Source organism: Oratosquilla oratoria, unplaced genomic scaffold, assembly GCF_046742065.1.
Source record: "Oratosquilla oratoria isolate Oo_2021 unplaced genomic scaffold, ASM4674206v1 SCAFFOLD135, whole genome shotgun sequence".
Classification (NCBI taxonomy): domain Eukaryota; kingdom Metazoa; phylum Arthropoda; class Malacostraca; order Stomatopoda; family Squillidae; genus Oratosquilla; species Oratosquilla oratoria.
In genome coordinates, this window is record NW_027467491.1 from 90,001 (window position 1) to 107,214 (window position 17,214).

Below are 17,214 nucleotides of genomic sequence, written 5' to 3' on the forward strand. Positions count from 1 at the left end.
AAAAGTCCCCCCTATGGAAGAAATAGAAGTAACAAAGAATGAAATATTGACACACTTGGGTAATTTTGATGTCAGAAAATCGCATGGGCCAGATGAAATAGCAAACTGGATTTTGAAAGAATGCAGGAATGAACTGGCAGACAAAAAAAAATAGCATAATAAGCAGTTCCTTAAAAGAAGGAAAAGTTCCAGAAGATTGGAAAAAATCAAATATAGTACCTATATATAAAGGAGGAAATAAAGAAGAACCTACCAACTATAGACCAGTCTCTCTAACAAGTACAATAGCAAAAATTTGTGAAAGAATTATCAAAAATAGATGGGTAAAATACTTGGAAAAAAAACAACGTACTAAATCCAAGGCAATTTGGATTCAGACAAGGACGATCATGCGTCACCAATTTAATATGTTTCTATTCAAGGCTAATAGATATAATACAAGAAAGAGATGGATGGGCTGATTGTGCATTTCTAGACCTAAAAAAAGCTTTTGACAAAGTACCACATAAGAAGTTGCTTAAGAAATTAGAAACTCAAGGAGGAATACAAGGTAAATTGCTAAATTGGATGGAAGACTTTTTGCAAGAAAGAAAAATGAGAGTAGTGATAAGAGATCAGCACTCAAAATGGAATGAAGTAATAAGCGGTGTCCCGCAGGGAACAGTTCTGGCCCCAATAATGTTTGCTATATATATTAATGATATGGATGAAGGAATTGAAAGCTATATGAGCTTCTTTGCAGATGATGCAAAACTACTGAAAAGAGTGAAAACTGAAGAAGATTGTGAATCACTACAGAGAGATCTAAATAAAGTACAAGAATGGAGTAGGAAGTGGGAGATGGAGTTCAATACAAAAAAAGTGTAGTATAATGGAATTTGGAAAAAGCAAAAACAGAATAACAGGATCATATAATTTGGGAGAAGAAGGAATAAAAAAAGTAGAAAATGAGAAGGACCTGGGAGTCATTGTTATGAATAATATGTCACCTGAGAAACATATAAATAAGATTTTTGGAGAAACTTATAATTTAATAAGAACAATCAAAGTGGCATTTACATACCTGGATGAAGAAATGGTGAGGAAAATCCTAATCACCCTGATAAGACCAAGATTGGAATATGCAGCAACGATATGGTCACCAAGTACAAAAAAATGTATAAAAAAACTTGAAAGAATACAAAGAGCAATCACAAAACTGGCACCAACACTCTCAAAACTATCATATGAAGAGAGACTACAAAAACTTAAACTACAGACACTAGAGCAAAGAAGAGAGAGAGGAGATTTGATAACTATTTACAGAATCATGAAAGGCATAGAAATTACTGATAGAGAGAATCTGATAAAATGGGATGACAGAAATACAAGAGGACACGGAAAGAAAATAAAAAAAGACAGCTATAGAAGAGATTTGAAAAAGAACAGCTTTCCTCACAGAGTAATAGACAGTTGGAACAAGTTAGATGAGAAAGTGGTGTGTGCAAAAACAATACATGAATTTAAAAATAGTTTAGATAAAATGAGATATGAAGACGGGACCCCACGAGCATAGCTCCCCTTCCCGTAAAATACAACTAGGTAAATACAACTAGGTAAATACACAACACACACACACACACACACACACACACACACACACACTCTTTAGCACTGAATTTATGTTATGAAAGAATTGTCAGTGTAGACCATGGCACAGAGTTGTGGGGAGTTTTTGAAATATTTTCAAACTTAAAAGAATGATATCATAAAAAAGAAAAACAATTGATAAACATGAGGGCATAATTTGGGGGCTTTTATCAATTACTATCATTGTCACCAGGAAATGCCACCCAGTTCGAGGAAGATCCTTTCTCCATGGTCACTGCATAGGACCAATTTCAAGCCGTCGAGGTCTGTTTTAACACACCAACTGCGAAAAGTCATCTAGATATAGTTACATTAGAGATAAAAAGGTTGTTAGGAATCACATTGGTCCACTATTATCTGCTGACGGTCAACTTGAATATTCAAATGAAGGAATGTGTAATATCTTAAACAATTATTTTAGCTCGGTATTCGTAAACGAAACACCTCAAAGTGAATTCCAAACTGAAACCTGTGAAAAGTCTGGGGTAAACTTACTCACTACGGTAAATATAACAAAAGAAAAAATTAAAAGGTGTATAGACAAATTCAAAGTTAATAAAACACCAGGGCCTGACGGTTGGCATCCAAGAATCTTAAGGAAATGAAAAATGAGATTGTTGTTCCATTAGAGATTATTTTCAAGAAATCCATCATATCCGGAGATGTCCCAAGAGAATGGAAGCTAGCTAACGTTACTCCCATATTCAAAAAAGGTTACAAAAAGAAACCAAATAACTATAGGCCTATAAGTTTGACTTCAATCGTAGGAAAAATAATGGAAACTATCATCAGAGATGCTATCGAACATCATTTAGAAAGTAACCGTTTGATAAATGATAGCCAGCATGGTTTCAGACGGAAACGTTCTTGCGTGACTAACTTACTCGAATTCTACAACACAGTTATCTCGAATTATGACAAAAGAAACAATATAGATTTAATATATCTAGACTTTGCAAAACCTTTTGATACCGTCCCACACGAAAGACTACTTACTAAACTAGCTTTGCATGGAATAAGTGGTAGCCTATTAGGTTGGACTAGTAATTGGTTGAATGGTCGAAAACAGAGAGTTGTTTTAAATGGAAAAACTTCTGGATGGAAAAGTGTTGCAAGTGGAGTTCCTCAGGGTTCCGTTCTTGGGCCACTTCTATTCATAGTATATATAAATGATATAGACCATGGACTAAAATCTACTGTTTCCAAATTTGCTGATGATACAAAACTATGCGGAGTGGCAAATGATCACTCAAACCAATTAGATATTCAAGAAGATTTAGATCAATTACAGCAATGGTCTGAAAAGTGGCTAATGAAATTTAACACAAGTAAATGCAAGGTAATGCACATAGGTAAAAATAACAGTAAGTACGATTACAAGTTATTTGGAAATTCGTTAACAAAAGTGGATAGTGAAAAAGATCTCGGCGTAATTATCAGTAACGATCTCAAATCATCCAAGCAATGTATTTCAGCCTCTGAGAAAGCAAATAAGATTCTGGGACTGATTGCGCGATCTTTTGATTTCAAAAGTCCATCTCTCATTAACAAGCAATATAAATCGTTAGTTCGTCCACATTTGGAATATGCTGTTTCTGTATGGTCACCGAATCTCATTAAAGACATTGACAGACTGGAAAAAGTACAACGGCGAGCCACAAAACTGATTCCAAATATCAAAAATAAATCATACGAAAATCGACTAAAGCACATGAATCTGTTTTCCCTAAAAAAGCGTAGACTCAGAGGTGACTTGATACAGGTCTTTAAGATTTTAAAGGGAATTGACAACATCAAAAGTGACCAAATTTTCACATTGAATGAGAATCAGACAAGAAACAATGGTCTCAAACTGTCCGGAAATAGATTCAATTTGGAAGTAGGTAGAAACAACTTTGCCAACCGTGTAGTTAATGAATGGAATAAACTTCCTGCACAGGTAGTGCAATGTAGTTCAGTTCGAAGCTTTAAGAATCATTTATATAAATACTTAAGTAAGATGCTGTAATGATTATAATTTATCTTATATTATTTGTTTTTGTTTTGTTATCATTTGTCTGTCTGATTTTCATTTATTATTAGTTATATGTTAATTTATTATTTACTATTTACCTGTTTGTTTATTATTTTAACTATACCTATGCATTTATCTATGTATTTTATTTGTTATTTACATTATTATAGTTTTTATTTATTATTTTATTATTAATATGATTTTTTTTTCTTTTGCATCCGACCTAGATATGGATCAAAAGGTCTCCTGTCAGCATGCTCCGCCTTTGTAATCCTTTGTAACTGCAGCGGGAATTGGTGTGTGTGTGTGGCAAAATGAAATTGGTGGCTGGTGGTCAGACCGCCACGAAAGTGGACCAAATGGCGGTAAATGGCGGTCACAGTTTTAAAAGAGATAAATATCAAGTAATCGTTTCTGCTGGGCAGTCGGGTCCTCGCCAAGTCCCTCGGTTAGGTATTGTTGCCTTAGTTGCTTTAGTGGGTCGGATCGCTGTCATAACGTCAAAATCGTTTCAGACCGTGTCGGTCCGACACGCTACTCTCACCGCCCCCGTCCACGATGCTACCATCACAGCCACCACCATCACTAATACCAGTACCAGCAACACCACCACCACAACAAACATCACCACAACCACCACCACAACAAACATCACCACCATCACCAACACTATCACCCTCAAAACCTTCGCCACCATCACCACCACCGCCACACTCTGATGAATAGCGCCATCCGGCTTACCCAGAATGAAATGCACAAAGTATGCAGTCATGGCATCTGTTGACTAAAATTGTCTGCCATTTGCTAATGAATTTAATACAAAGGAGAGGCCTTCCTGGGCTGGCGTGAATCGTCTGGTCACAATTGCAATAGTGTATGAAAGAACCAAAGACTTGTTTCCGGTTTAATTAAATTGGGTTTATCTTTACGAATGGATAAGGTGGATACCCTTAGATGAATAAAATTGCTTTTGGCGGCACTTAGCACTAGGTACAAAGAGTTCTGGTGCTGTTTAACGTTCGGGTGTGAGGAGAGGTGAAGGAGAAAAGCGTCCGAAGAGTTCAAAGAAGAGTTTTCGAACTAAAGTTTAAGTAAAGAGTTGAGTTTTTGTCGAGAGCTGAGACAGCGACGCCGCAGTTAGAAGAACGTTCTAGAATTAAGTGCAGAAGACTGTATTGGCCGAGGTATATCCTTTTACAGGAAATAGATGTAACTCGTCTAGATTGCCCAAGGTGTCTTTGGTTTGTGATACGGTGGTTCTAAGTGAGCTTGTGGATAGGATTTATCTCTGTTTTCTCTCTTTCTCTCTCTTTCTCTCTCTCTCTCTCTCTCTCTCTCTCTCTCTCTCTCTCTCTCTCTCTCTCTCTCTCTCTCTCTCTCTCTCTCTCTCTCTCTCTCTCTGTCCATTCTCTCTAATTTTCTTTTATTTTCTCTCTCTCCTGTCTCGTTTTCTCTATCTCTCTCCTTTCTATATATGGAAGTAATAGGATAAATTATTTGATAGGGAAAGAATAGAAAGAATAAACAGACAGAAGAAGCTGCGTGCGAATTGGTGATAAAGAGCACGTAATGGAATGAAAATAGAGCAGAAGGATTTCGATGAGGAGGAAGTGGAACGGAGAGAGTAAGGAAGAAGAAGAAGAAAAGGAATTGAGGGAAGGGGTTAAAGGAACGAGGAAGAGGACACAGACGAAGGAGACTCTCAAACGGAGAAGTGAGAGTTAGGCCGGCCATACACGTGTAGTTTAAACTAACAGTTATAACTATTCAGTTATAACTGTCAGTTGAAACTGCACGTGTGTGGGTATATCAGTATCACTGAGACACCCACTTATGTGCAGATTCAACTGACAATTATAATTGAACAGTTGTAACTGTCAGTTTAAACTGCACGTGTGTGGATATATCTGTATCGTTGAGATACCCACACATGTGCAGTTTCAACTGACAGTTATAACTGTTCAGTTATAACTGTCAGTTGAAACTGCACGTGCGTTGGTATATCAGTATCACGGAGATACCCAGACACGTGCAGTTTCAACTGACAGTTATAACTGAGCAGTTGTAACTGTCAGTTTAAACTGCACGTGTGTGGATATATCTGTATCGTTGAGATACCCACACATGTGCAGTTTCAACTGACAGTTTAACTGTCAGTTTAAACTGCACGTGTGTGGGTATTTCAGTATCACTGAGATACCCACACACGTGTAGTTTCAACTGACAGTTATAACTGAACAGTTGCAACTGCCAGTTGAAACTGCAGAAGACCCTGAAGGTTCATCCTGAAGGGTCAAGGGTCATCCTGAAGGGTCGTCAGATGGGTCATCCTGAAGGGTCGTCCAGATGGGTCATCCTGAAGGGTCGTCCTGAAGGGTCATCCTGAAGGGTGGTCCTGAAAGGTCATCCTGAAGGGTCATTCTGAAGAGTCATCCTGAAGGGTCGTCCAGATGGGTCATCCTGAAGGGTCGTCCAGATGGGTCATCCTGAAGGGTCGTCCTGAAGGGTCATCCTGAAGGGTCGTCCTGAAAGGTCATCCTGAAAGGTCATCCTTAAGGGTCGTCCTAAAAGGTTGTCATGAAGGGTCATGAAGGGTCGTCCTGAAGGGTCATCCTGAAGGGTTGTCCTGAAGACTCGTCTTGAAGGGTCGTCCTGAAAGGTCCTGAAGGGTCATCCTGAAGGGTCGTCCTAAAGGATCATCTTGAAGGGTCGTCCTAAAGGGTCATCCTGAAGGGTAGTCCTCAGGGGTCATCCTGAAGGGTCGTCCTGAAAGGGTCATCCTGAAGGGTCATCCTGAAGGGTCGTCCAGAATGGTCTTCCTAAAAAGTCGTCCTAAAGCGTCATCCTGAAGGGTCATCCTGAGAGGTCGTCCTGAAGAGTCATCCTGAAGGGTTGTCCTGAAGGATCATCCTGAAAGGTCATCCTGAAGGGTCGTCCTGAAGTGTCATCCTGAAGAGTCATCCCGAAGGATCGTCCTGTAGGGTCATCCTGAAGGGTCATCCTGAGGGGTCATCCTGAAGGTTCGTCCTGAAGGGTCTTCCTGAAAGGTCGTCCTGAAGGGTCGTCCTCAAGGGTCCTCCTGAAGGGTCATCCTAAAGGGTCGTCCAGAAGGGTCCTCCTGAAAGGTTATCCTGAAGAGTCGTCCTGAAGGGTCGTTCTGAAGGGTCATCCTGAAGGATCGCCCTGATGGGTAATCCTGAAGTCTCGTCCTGAAGGGTCATTCTGAAGGGTCGTCCTGAAGAGTCACCCTGAAGGGTGAAGGGTCGTCCAGAAGGGTCATCCTAAAGACTCGTCCTGAAGGGTCATCCTAAAGGGTCATCCTGAAGGGTCATCCTGAAGGGTCGTCCTGTATCCTCTATGGTTTGGAGGTTACATTTGGCAGGACTTAATCCTGGGAACACAAACTCTAAGGGACTCCTTTTTCTTCTCTTTATTTACACTTCCACTTCATCACACTTTCTTCTATACACTACACAATATCATTTAGTCTTTAAGTCACTACATACACTTTATTCTCTGAGCACTTCACCTAGTTTCTGACTATCTCTCGAAACTTTAGTTCCAGGCTATTTCAATACCATTTAGTTTCTAAGTCACCAGTGCACTTTTCACACATTGTACGTCTCTGACACCGACCGCTCTCTCTCGCCTGCGATCGAGTTTTAACCTCTGGAAGTCATTAGGCCATCACTTCTCGAGTTGCCATACTCACTTATCATTTAGAGTTTGTGTATGCGACACCATAAGCATGCACTAACGGTACTATCCTGGGGTCACAAACCGTCATCCGATATAACTCTCACACATCTCACAATATATATATATATATCCAGGGGGTGGCTGTTAATATGTGTGTTTTCGTGTGTTATGCGTGTGTGGTTAATGGCATGCTTGTGTGTGTGTCGTTATCTGTTGTGTGGCAGTGCTGGTCACACGGGCGTGAAACTGCTGAGTTGTAATCGTCTATTCAGCAAGTTCGAAAGGATGTGATCGGCTCCAGGGAGTCGGGTGGACGAGTGAGTGACTGAGTGAGTGAGTGAGTGAGTGAGTGAGTGAATGTATTATTCACCATGGATATGGTGGCGTATACAGTCCTGAAGGGTCGTCCTGAAGGGTCGTCCGGAAGGGTCATCCTGAAGGGTCGTCCTGAAGGGTCATCCTGAAGGGTCATCCTGAAAGGTCATCCTGAAGGGTCGTCCTGAAGGGTCATGCTGAAGATTCGTCTTGAATGGTCGTCCTGAAAGGTCCTCAAGGGTCATCTTAAAGGACCATCCTAAAGGGTCATCCTGAAAGGTCATCCTGAAGGGTAATCCTAAAGGGTCATCTTGAAGGTCGTCTTCAAGGGTCTTCCTGAAGAGTCGTCCTGAAGGGTCATCCTGAAGGGTAATCCTGAAGGGTCGACTTGAAGGGTCATCCTGAAGGGTCGTCCTGAATTGTCATCCTGAAGGGTCATCCTGAAGTGTGGTCCTGAAGGGTACTACTGAATGGTCATCCTGAAGGGTCGTTCTGAGGGGTATTCCTGAAGGGTCATCCTGAAGGTTCATCTTAAAGGGTCGTCATGAAGGGTGATCCTGAAGGGTCATTCTGAAGGGTTGTCCTGAAAGGTCGTCCTGAAGGGTCATCCTGAAGGGTCATCCTGAAGGGTCGTCCTGGAAGGTCATCCTAAAGGGTATTCTTGAAGGGTCGTCCTTAGGGGTCATCCTGAAGAGTCGTCCTGAAGGGTCATCCTGAAAGGTTGTCCAGAAGGGTCGTCCTGAAAGGTCATCCTGAAGGGTCATCCCTAAAGGCCATCCTGAAGGGTCGTTCTGAAGGATCATCCTAAAGGGTCATTCTAAAGGGTCCTCATGAAGGGTCGTCCTGAAGGGTCTTCCTGAAGAGTCGTCCTGAAGGGTCATCCTGAAGGGTCATCCTGAAAGGTCGTCCTGAAGGGTGGTTCTGATGGGTACTACTGTATGGTCATCCTGAAGGGTCGTCCTGAGGGGTATTCCTGAAGGGTCGTCCTGAAGAGTCATCTTAAAGGGTCATTCTGAAGGGTGATCCTAAAGGGTCATTTTGAAGAGTTGTCCCGCAAGGTTGTCCTGAAGGGTCATCCTGAAGGGTCGTCCAGAAGGGTCTTCCTGAAAGGTTATCCTGAAGAGTCGTCTTGAAGGGTCATCCTGAAGGATCGCAATGAAGGGTCATCCTGAAGGGTCACCCTTAAGGGTAAAGGGTCATCCTGAAGGGTCGTCCAGTAGGGTCATCCTAAAGGGTCGTCCTGAAGGGTCATCCTAAAGGGTCGTCCTGAAGGGTCATCCTAAAGGGTCGTCCTGTAGGGTCATTCTGAAGGGTCGTCCTGAATGGTCATCCTGAAGGATCGCCCTGAAGGGTCATTCTAAAGAGTCCTCCTGAAGGGTCATTCTGAAGGGTCGTCCTGAATGGTCATCCTGAAGGGTTGTCCTGAAGGGTCATCCTGAAGGGTCGTCCTGAACGGTCCTGAAGGGTCATCCTGAAGGGTCGTCCTAAAGGATCATCCAGAAGGGTCATCCTGAAGGGTCGTCCTGAAAAGTCGTCCTGAAGGGTCATCCTGAAGGGTCATCCTAAAGGTTCATCTTGAAGGGTCGTCCTGAAGAGTCGTCCTGAAGGGTCATCCTGAAGGGTTGTCCTGAAGGGTCATCCTGAAGGGTCGTCCTGAAGAGTACTACTGAATGGTCATCCTGAAGGACATCCTGAAGGGTCGTCCTGTAGGGTATTCATGAAGGTTCGTCCTGAAGGGTCATCTTAAAGGGTCGTCCTGAAGGGTGACTCTAAAGGGTCATTCTGAAGGGTTGTCTTAAAGGGTCATCCTGAAGGATCGTCCTGAAAGGTCATCCTGAAGGGTATTCCTGCACGGTCGTCCTTAATGGTCATCCTGAAGAGTCGTCCTGATGGGTCATCCTGAAAGGTCGTCCTGAAGGGTCGTCCAGAAGGGTCGTCCTGAAAGGTCATCCTGAAGGCTCATCCCTAAAGGCCATCCTGAGGGGTCGTCCAGGAGGGTCATCTTGAAGGGTCCTCATGAAGGGTCGTCCTGAAGGGTCTTCCTGAAGAGTCGTCCTGAAGGGTCATCCTGAAGGGTAATCCCGATGGGTATTCCTGAAGGGTCGTCCTGAAGAGTACTACTGAATGGTTATCCTGAAGGGTCGTCCTGAAGGGTATTCCTGAAGGGTCATCTTAAAGAGTCGTCCTGAAGGGTAATCCTGAAGGGTCATTCTGAAGGGTTGTCCTGCAAGGTCGTCCTGAAGGGTCATCCTGAAAGGTCATCCTGAAGGGTATTCCTTAAGGGTCGTCCTTAGGGGTCATCCTGAAGAGTTGTCCTGAAGGGTCATCCTGAAAGGTCATCCTGAAAGGTCATCCTGAAGGGTCATCCTGAAGAGTCGTCCTGAAAGGTCGTCCTGAAGGGTCATCCTGAAGGATCGTCATGAAGGGTCGTCCTGAAGGGTCATCCTAAAGGGTCATCTTGAAGGGCCGTCCTGAAAGGTCATCTTGAAGGGTCGTCTTCAAGGGTAGTCCTCAAGGGTCATCCTGAGAGGTCGTCATGAAGGGTTATCCTGAAGGGTAGTCCTAAAGGGTCGTCCTGAAAGGTCATGAAGGGTGGGCCTGAAGGGTCATCCTGTAGGTTCGTCCTGAAGGGTCATCCTGAAGGGTCATTCTAAAGGGTCATCCTGAGGGGTCATACTGAAGGGCCATCCTGAAGGGTCGTTCTGAAGGGTCGTTCTGAAGGGTCATCCTAAAGGGTCTTCCTGAAGGTTCACTGTGAACGGTCGTCCTGAAGGGTTGTCCTGAAGGGTCATCCTGAAGGGTCGTCCTGAAGGGTAGTCCTGAAGGGTCATCCTGAAGGGTCGTCCTGAAGGGTCATCCTGAAGGGTCGTCTAGAAGAATCGTCCTGAATGGTGATCTTGAAGGGTAGTCCTGAAGGGTCGTCCAGAAGGGTAATTCTGAAGGGTGGCCCTGAAGGGTCGTCCTGAAGGTTCATCCTGAAAGGTCATCCTGAAGGGTCGTCCTGAAGGGTCATCCTGAAGATTCGTCCTGAAGGATCATCCTGAAGAGTCGTCCTGAAGGATAATCCTGAAGGGTCGTCCTGAAGGATAATACTGAAGGGTCGTCCTGAAGGGTCATCCTGAAAGGTTATCCTGAAGGGTCATCCTGAAGGATCGTCCCGAAGGGTCATCGTGAAAGGTCATCCTGAAGGCTCGTCCTGAAGGGTCATTCTGAAGATTCGTCTTGAAGGGTCGTCCTGAAGGGTCATCCTGAAGAGCCGTCCCTTAGGGTCGTCCTGAAAGGTCCTGAAGGGTCGTCCTGAAGAATTATCCTGAAGGGTCATCCTGATTGGTCGTCCTTAAGTGTCGTCCAGAAGGGTCTTCCTGAAGGGTCATTCTGAAGAGTCATCCTGAAGGGTAGTCCTGAAGGGTCATCCTGAAGGGTCGTCCCCAATGTTCGTCCTGAAGGGTCAAGGGTCGTCCTGAAGGGTTGTCCTGAAGGGTTCTCCTGAAGGGTCATCCTGAAGGGTCGTCTTGAAGGGTCATCCTGAAGGGTAGTTCTGAAAGGTCCTCCTGAAGGCTCGTCCTGAAGGGTATTCCTGAAGGTTCGTCCTGAATGGTCCTCCCGAAGGGTCATCCTGAAAGATCGTCCTGAAGAGTCATCCTGAAAGGTCGTCCTGAAGGGTCATCCTGAAAGGTCGTCCTGAAAGGTCGTCCTGAAGGGTCATCCGGAAGGGTTGTCCTGAAAGGTCGTCCTGAAGGGGCGTCCTGAAGGGTGATCCTGAAAGGTCGTCCTGAAGGGCCACCCTGAAGTGTCATCCTGAAGGGTCGTCCTGAAGGTTATCCTGAAAGGTTATCTTGAAGGGTCAACCTGAAAGGTCATCCTGAAGGATCGTCCTGAAGGGTCATCGTGAAAGGTCATCCTGAAGATTCGTCATGAATTGTCGTCCTGAAGGGTCATCCTGAAGGGCCGTCCTTTAGGGTCGTCTTGAAAGGTCCTGAAGGGTCATCCTGAAGGGTCGTCTTGAAGGGTCGTCCTGAAGGGTCGTCCTGAAGGGTCGTCCTGAATGGTATTCCTGAAGGTTCGTCCTGAAGGGTATTCCTGAAGGGTCGTCCTGAAGGGTCATCCTGAAAGGTAGTCCTGAAGGGTCATCCTGAAAGGTCGTCCCGAAAGGGTCATCCTGAAAGGTCGTCCTGAAGAGTCATCCGCAAGGGTCACCCTGAAAGGTCGTCCGCAAGGGTCATCCTGAAGGGTCGTCCTGAAGGGTCATCCTGAAGGGTCATCCTGAAGTGTCGTCCTAAAGGGTCATCGTGAAGGGTCATCCTGAAAGGTCATCCTGAAGGGTCATCCTGAAAGGTCATCCTGAAGGGTCGGCCTGAAGGGACGTCCTGAAGGGTCATCTTCAAGGGTCATCCTGAAGGGTCGTCTTGAAGGGTCATCCTAAAGGGTGGTCCTGAAGGGTCATCCTGAAGGGTACTGAAGGGTAGTCCTGAAGGGTCATTCTGAAGGGTCGTCCTGAAGGGTCATCCTAAAGTGTCTTCCTGAAGGGTTATCCTGAAGTGTCGTCCTGAAGGGTCGTCCTGAAGGGTCATCCTGAAAGGTGGTCCTGAAGTGTCATCCTGAATGGTCATTCTGCAGGGTGGTCCTAGAGTCGTCCTGATGGGACGTCCTGAAGGGTCATCCTGAAGGGTCGTCCTGAAGGGTCATCCTGAAAGGTCATACTGAGGAGTTGTTCTGCGGTCCTGAGGGGTCGTGCGGTCCTGATGGGGTCCTGCGGTCCTTCGGTCCTGAGGGGTCCTGCGGTCCTGAGGGGTCCTGCGGTCCTGGGGGTCCTGCGGTCCTGAGGGGTTCTGCGGTCCTGAGGGGTCCTGCGGTCCTGGGGGTCCTGCGGTCCTGAGGGGTCCTGCGGTCCTGAGGGGTCCTGCGGTCCTGAGGGGTCCTGCGGTCCTGAGGGGTCCTGCGGTCCTGAGGGGTCCTGCGGTCCTGAGGGGTCCTGCGGTCCTGAGGGGTCCTGCGGTCCTGGGGTGTCCTGCGGTCCTGGGGGTCCTGCGGTCCTGAGGGGTCCTGCGGTCCTGGGGTGTCCTGCGGTCCTGGGGTGTCCTGCGGTCCTGGGGTGTCCTGCGGTCCTGGGGGTCCTGCGGTCCTGGGGTGTCCTGCGGTCCTGTGGGGTCCTGCGGTCCTGCGGTCCTGGGGGGTCCTGCGGTCCTGGGGGGTCCTGCGGTCCTGGGGGTCCTGCGGTCCTGGGGGTCCTGCGGTCCGGGGGGGTCCTGCGGTCCTGGGGGGTCCTGCGGTCCTGGGGGGTCCTGCGGTCCTGAGGGGTCCTGCGGTCCTGGGGGTCCTGCGGTCCTGGGGGTCCTGCGGTCCTGGGGGTCCTGCGGTCCTGAGGGGTCCTGGGTCCTGGGGTCCTGCGGTCCTTGGGGTCCTGCGGTCCGTGGGGTCCTGCGGTCCTGAGGGGTCCTGCGGTCCTGGGGGGTCCTGCGGTCCTGAGGGGTCCTGCGGTCCTGGGGTGTCCTGCGGTCCTGAGGGGTCCTGCGGTCCTGAGGGGTCCTGCGGTCCTGGGGGTCCTGCGGTCCTGGGGGGTCCTGCGGTCCTGGGGGGTCCTGCGGTCCTGGGGGGTCCTGCGGTCCTAGGGTGTCCTGCGGTCCTGGGGGTCCTGCGGTCCTGGGGGGTCCTGCGGTTCTGGGGTGTTCTGCGGTCCTGAGGGGTCCTGCGGTTCTGGGGTGTCCTGCGGTCCTGGGGTGTCCTGCGGTCCTGGGGTGTCCTGCGGTCCTGGGGTGTCCTGCGTCCTGAGGGGTCCTTCTGTCCTGAGGGGTCCTGAAGGGTGAGAACTGGATTCACAAATGGTCCCACATACCGATAACGAGCCCTTTAGTGAAATCCGGGCGACTCTGAAATATTGATATCTGAATGTTGGTTTATGAGAATCACGTTGGGAACCATACAACTGAAGTGCATTGTTATATCTAACGTAATTCATTTCCATGACTGATTGTCTATCTATATCTATATCTAACTATATATCTAAATCTATCTATATCTATGTCTGCCTGCCTGCCTGCCTGTCTGCCTGCTTGTCTCTGTCTGTCTTCCTGTCCGCCTGCCTGCTGTCTGTCTGTCTATCTGTCTGTCTGTCTGTCTGTCTGTCTGCCTGCCTGCTCGCCTGTCTGCCTGTCTGTCTTTCTGTCTTTGCCTATCTGACTGTCTGTCTGTCTGTCTAGCTATCTAGCTATATTTCTTAGGACTATGAGTAGGTATAGTGCAATTGGAAGACTGGATAGAAGAGCACACTCAAAGTGGAAATACAAAATTAAGATTACCAGACTAGTGGAAAAAATAAGCTCAGTTAAATCTGACAAGGATATCTTGATAAATTGAGAAAAAAAATGAACGAGACGTTTAAAAGATGTTTTCTCTCGGTATTTACAAAAGAGAAGAGAGATACGATACCTGACCTCAAGAAGGATGATGCAGACATAGTCATCGTATTAAAACAGTAGAGGAGGATTTGTAGAAATTAATTTAAATTAGACATATTTAGATTTAGGAGAGATAGGCAGGAATTAGTTTACTAACAGTGATGAGCGACTGGAATAGACTTAGTAACCATGTAATTAGTGAGCCCTGAAACTATTAGTTGTTTTAAAAGAAGGTTAGATAACTTCATGGATGGGGATGAAAGGTGTTGATGGACTTGGAACTGCCTAGTGTAGGCCTTATGGTCTCTTGTAGTCTCCTTTACTATTATATTCCTATGTTCTCTCTTTTCTTCTGATGTTCTCTCTCTCTCTTGGTGGTCTTTAATAAGGCGCTATTCACACTAGCGATTTCAATTACAGTATGAATTAATGGAAGCGTTCACACAAAAATTCACGGTTCTCCCTTGACTATGCAATAACTCCGTGGTTTCCATGCGGTTCAAACCGGTAATGTGAACAGGGCCTAACGCAAGGAGATTCTTAATGCTTTTTTGTGTCTTTTAAGTAGAGGTATGCCTTACTAACCTATCTCTTTGGGATCTATTTTGAAAAGCCCGAGGGATAAGGTCTCTGTCTGGCACTTAGCTATACTATTCAGTTCCACCAAGATATCGTTGAAGCCTGTTGTCTTACGAATCAGAGTAAAAATACACCGTTATAGTCTACGTTAGGCTTTATGGATTCTACTTGGCAGCTTAGCATGAGCTAAAACAAAGACAGACGTCAGGTAGAAAAAGACAGACGTCAAATTTAGACACAGATAGACGAAGAAAAAGGTAAGGACAAAGGCGCATAGACTGATATATAGACAGACAGACAGACAGGCAGGCAGGCAGAGAGAAAAGAAGAGAAAAAAAGGGGACAAAGAGAAAGTAAAAGAGAAAGGGGAAGACAGAGACAGGGAAGGACAGAGAAAGGGAAGGACAGAGAAAGGGAAGGACAGAGAAAGGGAAGGACAGAGAAAGGGAAGGACAGAGAAAGGGAAGGACAGAGAAAGGGGAAGACAGAGAAAAAGAAGGACAGAAAGAAAGGAAAATACAGAAAGGAAAAGAGAGAGAGAGAAAGGGAGAGACAGAAAAATGAAAATATAGAAAGAGAAAGGGAAAGGAAAAAAAAAAAAAGACATAAGCACACACACAGGTCTAAATCACCACCCGCAGTCATAAAAATCTTGTGAGGCCCCAGTTAAAACAATTGTTAATATGAGTGCGAATATATACCAAATATAATGATTTATTGATATATGTTGTTGTTAATCACACCACCAGCAAATAAGTAATTGACAACCAGGTCGAACAACGAGTACAAACCAATCACTGTTTGAATTGGACAGTGTGAACAAAATGGTAAATTAAACATATAAATAGGTGTCGGGTTGCTCAAGTTGGTGCACACGCATATGTGAACATATGTACACACTTATGTGCACATGCGTAAGAAAGTACACACAAATTCTCTCTCTCTCTCTCTCTCTCTCTCTCTCTCTCTCTCTCTCTCTCTCTCTCTCTCTCTCTCTCTCTCTCTCTCTCTCTTTCTCTCTCTCTCTTTCATACACATACACACACGTATATGTGAACATATGTACACACTTATGTGCACATGCGTAAGAAAGTACACACAAATTCTCTCTCTCTCTCTCTCTCTCTCTCTCTCTCTCTCTCTCTCTCTCTCTCTCTCTCTCTCTCTCTCTCTCTCTCTCTCTCTCTCTCTCTCTCTCACACACACACACACACACACACACACACACACACACACACACACACACACACACACACACACACACACACACACACACACACACACACACACACACACACACACACACACACACACACACACACACACACACACACAAAGTGTTAAATCCAAGGCAATTTGGATTCAGACAAGGACGATCATGCGTCACCAATTTAATATGTTTCTATTCAAGGCTAATAGATATAATACAAGAAAGAGATGGATGGGCGGACTGTGCATTTCTAGACCTAAAGAAAGCTTTTGACAAAGTACCACATAAGAAGTTGCTTAAGAAATTAGAAACTGAAGGAGGAATACAGGGCAAACTGCTAAATTGGTTGGAAGACTTTTTGCAAGAAAGAAAAATGAGAGTAGTGATAAGAGACCAGCACTCAAAATGGGATGAAGTAATAAGCGGTGTTCCGCAGGGAACAGTTCTGGCCCCAATAATGTTTGCTATATATATTAATGATATGGATGAAGGAATTGAAAGCTATATGAGCTTCTTTGCAGATGATGCAAAACTACTGAAAAGAGTGAAAACAGAAGAAGATTGTGAATCACTACAGAGAGATCTAAATAAAGTACAGGAATGGAGTTGGAAGTGGGAGATGGAGTTCAATACAAAAAAGTGTAGTATAATGGAATTTGGAAAAAGCAAAAACAGAATAACAGGAGCATATAAATTGGGAGAAGAAGGAATAAAAAAAGTAGAAAATGAGAAGGACCTGGGAGTCATTGTTATGAATAATATGTCACCTGAGAAACATATAGATAAGATTTTTGGAGAAACTTATAATTTAATAAGAACAATCAAAGTTGCATTTACATACCTGGATGAAGAAATGGTGAAGAAAATCCTAATCACCCTGATAAGACCAAGATTGGAATATGCAGCAACGATATGGTCACCAAGTACAAACAAATGTATAAAAAAAAACTGATTACTGATAGAGAGAATCTGATAAAATGGGATGACAAAAATACAAGAGGACACGGAAAGAAAATAAAAAAAGACAGCTATAGAAGAGATCTGAAAAAGAACAGCTTTCCTCACAGAGTAATAGACAGTTGGAACAAGTTAGATGAGAAAGTGGTGTGTGCAAAAACAATACATGAATTTAAAAATAGTTTAGATAAAATGAGATATGAAGACGGGACATCACGAGCATAGCTCCCCTTCCCGTAAAATACAACTAGGTAAATACAACTAGGTACAACTAGGTAAATACACACACACACACACACACACACACACACACACACACACACACACACACACACACACACCACGCTCGATTACACAGACCTATTGATTGCTCTGTTCCTTGTTATCAGTATTCGGGTTATTTATGGCATTTTTCA